A 6,976-nucleotide genomic window follows, 5' to 3' on the forward strand; every position below is an offset into this window, starting at 1 on the left:
GACGTGTTGATGTGGCTGGACCATTTCAAAAATTTCTCAAACTACCATAATTGGTTTGAAGAACACAAAGCCATGGAGGTCTGCACGTTGCTGGAGGATGTTGTTGCAACCTGGTTCATCCAGCAGCAAAAAGATATTAAGGTGATTGTTGGTAGGTTTTGAAAGCATTGCTTATTTAGAATTTTTCACATCAAAATATTATAGAGACAACACTACAATAGCTCAATGCTTTGAAGCAAAAACAACTTGAACTAGTCACACAATTTGCGGTCAAGATGAACCAGCTACTACTGCAGGCACATCCCACAATGTCTGAAGACATGAAAATATTTTTCTTCTGGACTCGCCTCCATCATGAAATCTCCAGATGGGTCAAAGATCAGGGTCCCACCTCTTTCCATGCTTCAATCTAGATCACACAACGTATTGAGGCCTCTGCAAACCATGATGCTCCAATAACCCTTGTCCCTCAGCCAACTACACACTACCACCCAGTAGAGTCCAATCCCATGCCCATGGACATTGACATTTAGAATTCTATGCAGAGAATGATCTAGTCATGTTGTACTTCCCTTTGTGGTGCAAAGGCCTAAGTGAATCTCTCCTTCATCAATGGGTTGGCCCATACAAAGTGCTCCAGCGCATTCGCACAAACACATATCGTCTGCAATGATTTTCCAATTAGTCCATCACTATAGTACATGTAACAAGGATAAAGCCATGCACACTTCCTTCCCCAGCTTTATTATGACCTATTAGGCACATACTTTGTTTTTAGGGGGAGGTGTAGGGTAGCCCAACAACCGAGTAACGGGGCTTGAGGCCGATGAGTATCAATCTTGGTCAGAACAATTCTTGCTCTTGTACTCAATCCCAATGAAATGGAACATTAGCGCCCTGGTAGGGCACGTGGTTTTGGGGTCATCTCTTGAGTCTTCTGAGTATTCCACACTATTAAGGAGTTGGAAAAATTATGTCATAATTTTTTGATTAAATTTTGTTTTTAATTAGATAGAAATTAGCTGTTTTAAACCTTAAAACTAATGGGAAGCTTAGCAAACTAGCTTAATAAGCCACATGATAATTATTGGAGTTAGAAAACATTGTTACAAACATGGGATACTTATCTCATGATCAGGAAATTAGTTTAGATAATTAATTAAGCTAAAATTATCTGATTTTAGCTTCAAATTGAAGGAGGAAATTAGTTAATTAGCTTTTATAATTACATGATAATTATCAAAGATAGAAAACACCATTAAAAACTCAAAATAATTATCTCATGGATAGAAAATTAGTAAGATAATTAATTAAGGTAACTAATTAAGCAAAAATTATCTAATTTTAGCTATAAATTGAAGAGGGAAATTAGTCAATTAATTGAGAGTATTACATGATAATTATCCAAGATAGAAAACACCATCAAAAAGTCAAGCTAACTAGCTCAAAGACAAAAAATAGCTTTGCTAATTAATTAAGATAAAATTGTCTGATTTTGGCTGTAAATTGAAGAAAAAAATTAGTTAATTAACATAAATAATTATGTGGTAAGACTTAGAGAGAGAAAACACCATTAGAAAAATGAGATAGTTAGATCATGGACAAAAAATTAGTTTAGCTAATTGATTAAGCTAAAGTTGGTTGATTTTAGCTATAAATTGAAGGGGGAAATGAATTAATTAGCTTAGATAACTACATGATATTTATAAAAAATATTAAACACCAGTAAAAAGTGGGGATGATTAGATAATAGACAAAAAATCAATTTAACTAATTAATTAAGCTAAAGCTTTCTGATTTTAGCTGTAAATTGAAAAGAGAAATTAATTAATTAACTTAGATAATTAGGTGATAATTATCAAAGATAGAAAACACCATTTATAAGATGGGATAATTACTTCATGGATAGAAAACTAGCCTAGCTAATTAATTAAGCTAAAGATGTTTGATTTTAGCTATAAATTGAATGGGAAAATTAGTTATTAACTTAACTAAATACATGATAATTATCAGAGATAAAAATCACCATAAAAAGGATAAGACAATTAGCTCATGGACTAAAAATTAGTTAGCTAATTAATTAAGAAAAAAGTATTTGATTTTAGCTATAAATTGAAGGGGAAAATTATGATAATTACATGATAACTATCAAAGATAAAAAATACCATTAAAAAGTTATGATAATTAACTATGGATATAAATCTAGCCAAGCTAATTAGTTATGCTAAATTTATCTGATTTTAATTATAAATCAAAGAGGAAAAGTAATCAATTAGCTTAGATAATTATATGTTAATTATTAGAGATATAAATTACCATTAAAGAGCCAAGATAATCAACTCATGGAAAAAAAAAACTTTATCTAATTAATTAAGCTAAAGCTATCCAATTTTAGTTGTATATTAAAGGGATAAATTAATTAATTAACTTATATAAGTACATGAAAATTATAAAAGATTAAAAACACCATTAGAAAGATTTGATAATTAGCTCATGGACAAAAAATTACTTTAGCTAATTGATTAAGCTAAAATTGTATGATTTTATCTATAAATTGAAGGAAGAAATTAATTATTTAACTTAGATAATTAGGTGATAATTATCACAGATAGAAAACACCATTAAAAATCTGTGATAATTAGTTCATGGACCAAAAATTAGCTTAGCTAGTGAATTAAGCAAGAATTATCTTATTCTAGCTATAAATTAAAGGGGAAAACTAGTTAATTAACTTAGTTAATTACATGATAATTATCAAGAAAGATAGAAAGCACCATTAGGAAGCAAAGATAACTAGCTTATGAACAAAAATCTAGTTTAGCTAATTAATTAAGCTAAAATTATTTGATTTTAGCTATAAATTGAAGGAGAAAATTTGTTAATTAGCTTAGACAATTACATGATAGTTATCAAAGGTGTAAAGTACCATTATAAAGCCAAAGATATTAGGTTACAATTATTTAGCTAGTCTAATCAATTATAATAGCTCAAAAATCCTATTTTAGATTGAAATTTAAATATGTTAAAAAGTAAATACAATTAAAAGTTTTTAAGAAAGTTATTGGAGGTATAGACCACTCTTAAAAAGTTGAGATAATTATATCTTTAGGAAATAATGAATATAATAAATACGAAGTAAAAAAAAAAGCCAACTTTAGGCTTAAGAAAGAGGAGGAAATTAGAAAAAAATTCAAAAATTTATAAGATAATTAGGGAAACCCCCAAAATCTAGAAAGAATCTAGGATAAAAATATCTTAGCTATAAGATTAATTAGAGAAATACTTTACCAAGAATTTACCAACTTCAACTACAATAAAGAAAAAGCCAACTTAAAAGTTCTCAAAAGTTAATAAGAAAATTTCTTAAGCTAAACTAAGGTTTAAGGAGTTACATAACGATATTAAAAAACTAAAGAATCTTCTGTAAATAAATAAATTTTCCAGGATCTAAGCAATTAATGGTCTTGAGACAAGAAGAGTATGGATAATGGTTAATATGGTAAATGTTTTTGGTTGGTTGATCGTACCCTGTCTTAAGTTTAAAAATGTTTGTTTGCTATAAAAATGTTTTTAAATACTGATTTTCAAGACTTGTTTTAACAAAGTAGTGTGTTGGAAAAATGAAAAGGAAACCATTATTTTAAATGTTGAAAGAAGGTGGTAGTAATTAAGTAACAAAGAAGCATGTGTGAGTGCGGGGTGGTAAGTGGGGATCGACTAAGGCTGTCAATCATGGACATGTGGACCTGATTAGTCAGGTAATTATCCATTCTTGTGCACTAAAAATGTTAGAAGACTTCTTCATTGGAAGAGGAGTCCACCAACGACTGTGTCCTCACTTACGTAGGGGAAAAAAAGTGTTGGTTGAGGATACCTTAGCCCATTTGCAGAACTATTAGGGTCGAAAAAGTTTTTCAACTTTTAAGTTTTCGTCTCGTTTTTGCTTGTGAGATAGGACTATGTTTTTTCTTTCTAGGGCTATAGTCCCAAGCCATTGTCAATGGTCAAGGTCTATTCGCTATATTTTTCTTGCTTAGAGACTCTGACTTTTAATAAGGTGGTAAAAGAGGCAAAAAAATGTCATAAATTTTCCGTGAGCCTACATTACTGTCTCTGGTACATGATAACAAAGGATGAACAAAATCTTCCACAAACACAACATCTCATGAAACCAGGGATTTCATTAACGTAATCACGATTAGGTGATTACGTAAATAACTCTAGTATTTACACAAAAAAATCACGTGATCACGTCAATTGTTAACGTGAATTTGATTTTGATGTGAAAAAACCTATAGAGCCGGTTAGCCCTCCGGGCTTTTTCAATTTCCCCGCGGGCCTGCTGGGAACATGAAAAATCCTGGCGGGAGTAATTATATATAGTAAATAGTGTGCTAACTCCGGTCTTTTAGCTAGGCAAATCCTTGGGGAGTGTATCCGAGTGCCAGGTATAGTCATCTCCTTGTGAATTGACCTAAGTTTACAGAGTCACAGGTCCTTTTTTTGGACCGAACGTGATTCTTAATTCGTTAACCACTTCTAAAAAAATTAATTCGTTTACCGACATAAAGGTACGAAACCAAAACAACTGAAAACTTGGAGAATCATGCTCATTGCAAAGAAGCCATTGGTCCAAATGAGGGCTGTAATTGGTTTTAGAAGATGAGTATATGTAAATGACGAGTCGATAGTCAAGGGTCGGATGTCCTCTACTAGTGTACCGGGCATATAAAGATCCTTGAAGTCTTGCATTTGAGTTGATTTACAATATAAGAGCTATAATCCTTGATTGGGTTAAAATAGCTTTTATATATTGAATTGGTTGCATGGGTGGGCTACAATCCTTCACTGGGTATAAGTACTCCTCAATTGAGTGATTATATTGAAGATTTATTTGCGTTAGTTCATGCATCCATTTATACAGAGAGTTCATTATGTATTACGATAGATTATTAGTGCATGAAATGACCAATCATACATTTTATTGCTTTCGTTTGTTTTTTTGTAGCAAATGAAATTAGATGTGTCTTATTGTTTGCAAATAAAAATGGACATATAAATAATCATTATAATAATAATTGCATAGAGAGATTCATAGCATTGTTATAGATATTATGCCATGCATAGACTACATTGGAATGTGTTTTGTTGCTCACAATATAGGTGATCGATATGTGGATTGACGTGCATTGAAAATCTCATATTGTGCATCATGGTTACTTTCATATTGAATGCTTTTTAAATTATAATATATATTGAAAATAAGAAAAATGTTTAAAAAATTGAACATCTTGTTCTTTCCTCTTCAGTTTTAATTTAAAAGCAATGGAGCAAAATGTGGACACAAGTGGTACAAAGAAGCCAAATAATAAAAAAGCTCCTGGAAAAAGAGTGGGATTATGCTCACAACATATGTGGCCAATATATGGAGTGGCAATGTAAATTTTGTCACACAACAAAATCAGGTGGTGCACCACGTATTAGGGATCATTTTCTGGATAGGGCTAAAAACAGTTGTAAGAAATGTGAACATTCTCAGGCACTTGCAGTTGCAAAGCGTTGAGATAAGAGCTTGCCAAAAAGGGTGGCAAGAGACAACACATTTATAGGTCTGTGCCTTCGAGTCAAGAGTTCCCAGAGCCAAATATTAACTCCGTAGATCCTGTCGTGATGCCAACTAACCTTGGAGAACAACGTGCGCAAGGAGAGGAAATTCTAGGCACTGTTTCTTTTAAACGTCACAATGAAGGTGGACTTTGTCAAATGCCTCAAAATTCATTACATCAAAGCTTTCGAGTGTAGTCTCTAGAAGTGCTTGGAAGAAAATCGATGAGTTTGGTCTAGGATTTTCATCTCCTTCTTATCACACGATAAGAAATGTTTTCTTGGACAAATGTTACATCGAAGTCAAAGAGAGTGTTGGCAAAATAATACTTGGGAATCTTTTGCTTTCAGGATGTACAATTGTGAGTGATGGCTGGTCAAATTTTCAGAGAAGACCACTGATCAATGTAATGCTGGTTTGTCCAAGGGGAGAAACATTTATAAAGGTGATTGATAGTTTTGGTGCAATTAAAAGTGGCAAATACATTATTGAGGTCTTGATTAATATAATTAAAGAAATTGGTGTTAAACATGTCATTCAAGTAGTTATGGACAACGCAAAGAATTATAAAAACGCAAGTAAATTAATAAAGAAGTGCTTTTCACACATTTTTGCCGATGGTAGTAATACGCACAGCTTGAACTTGGTGCTGAAAGATTGGTACACTAGCGAAGAAACCACATGGTTCGCCAAAATAATTGATACAGCACGTCAGGTTGTGAAATTTATCTTGAAACAATAAAGAGAGATCGATTTGTATAGGATGCACATGTCAGTGATGCTGAAACTTCCTGCTAAAACTCGGTTCTGCACACACTTTAATACCTTGGAATCACTTCTCCGTAATAAATGTGCTGTGATTGACACATTCAATTGCGCGGCCTTTGATGAATGGCAGCTTGAACAGAAAAGAAAAAGTAAAAGATAAAATTACATGTCTACGTGGTAATGTAAACAAGGTTGGTTGGTGGAGGAGTGTAATGGATGCATACCATTTAATGATGCCCGTTATGTTCACGATCTGCAATATTGATCAAAGGGTGCCAAACTTGGGCAAAGTGTGGATGACATGGTGGTCAGTCCAACAGAGTCTTGAAAATCCTGAAGAGCTGAAAGAGTCTGTAGTAGAGAAGGAGTGGCGATTACCATTCTCTTGCAAACAACAAAATTTTTTGGCTAAGTATTTTCATGCAAGGTGGAAGAGCGCTCATAGTCCACTCCATAGCGTGGCTTACATGCTCGATCCAGAGTATTGGAATTTAGATCTGATGTCCAATACAGAGGTGGTAGGCGATTTCTATCACATGTTCAACATGTTCTACTCCAACGTTCAGAACTGAATTGATTACATAAAAGAAATGAGTGCATTTA

Source organism: Adiantum capillus-veneris, chromosome 25, assembly GCF_014529385.1.
Source record: "Adiantum capillus-veneris isolate H3 chromosome 25, ASM1452938v2, whole genome shotgun sequence".
Classification (NCBI taxonomy): domain Eukaryota; kingdom Viridiplantae; phylum Streptophyta; class Polypodiopsida; order Polypodiales; family Pteridaceae; genus Adiantum; species Adiantum capillus-veneris.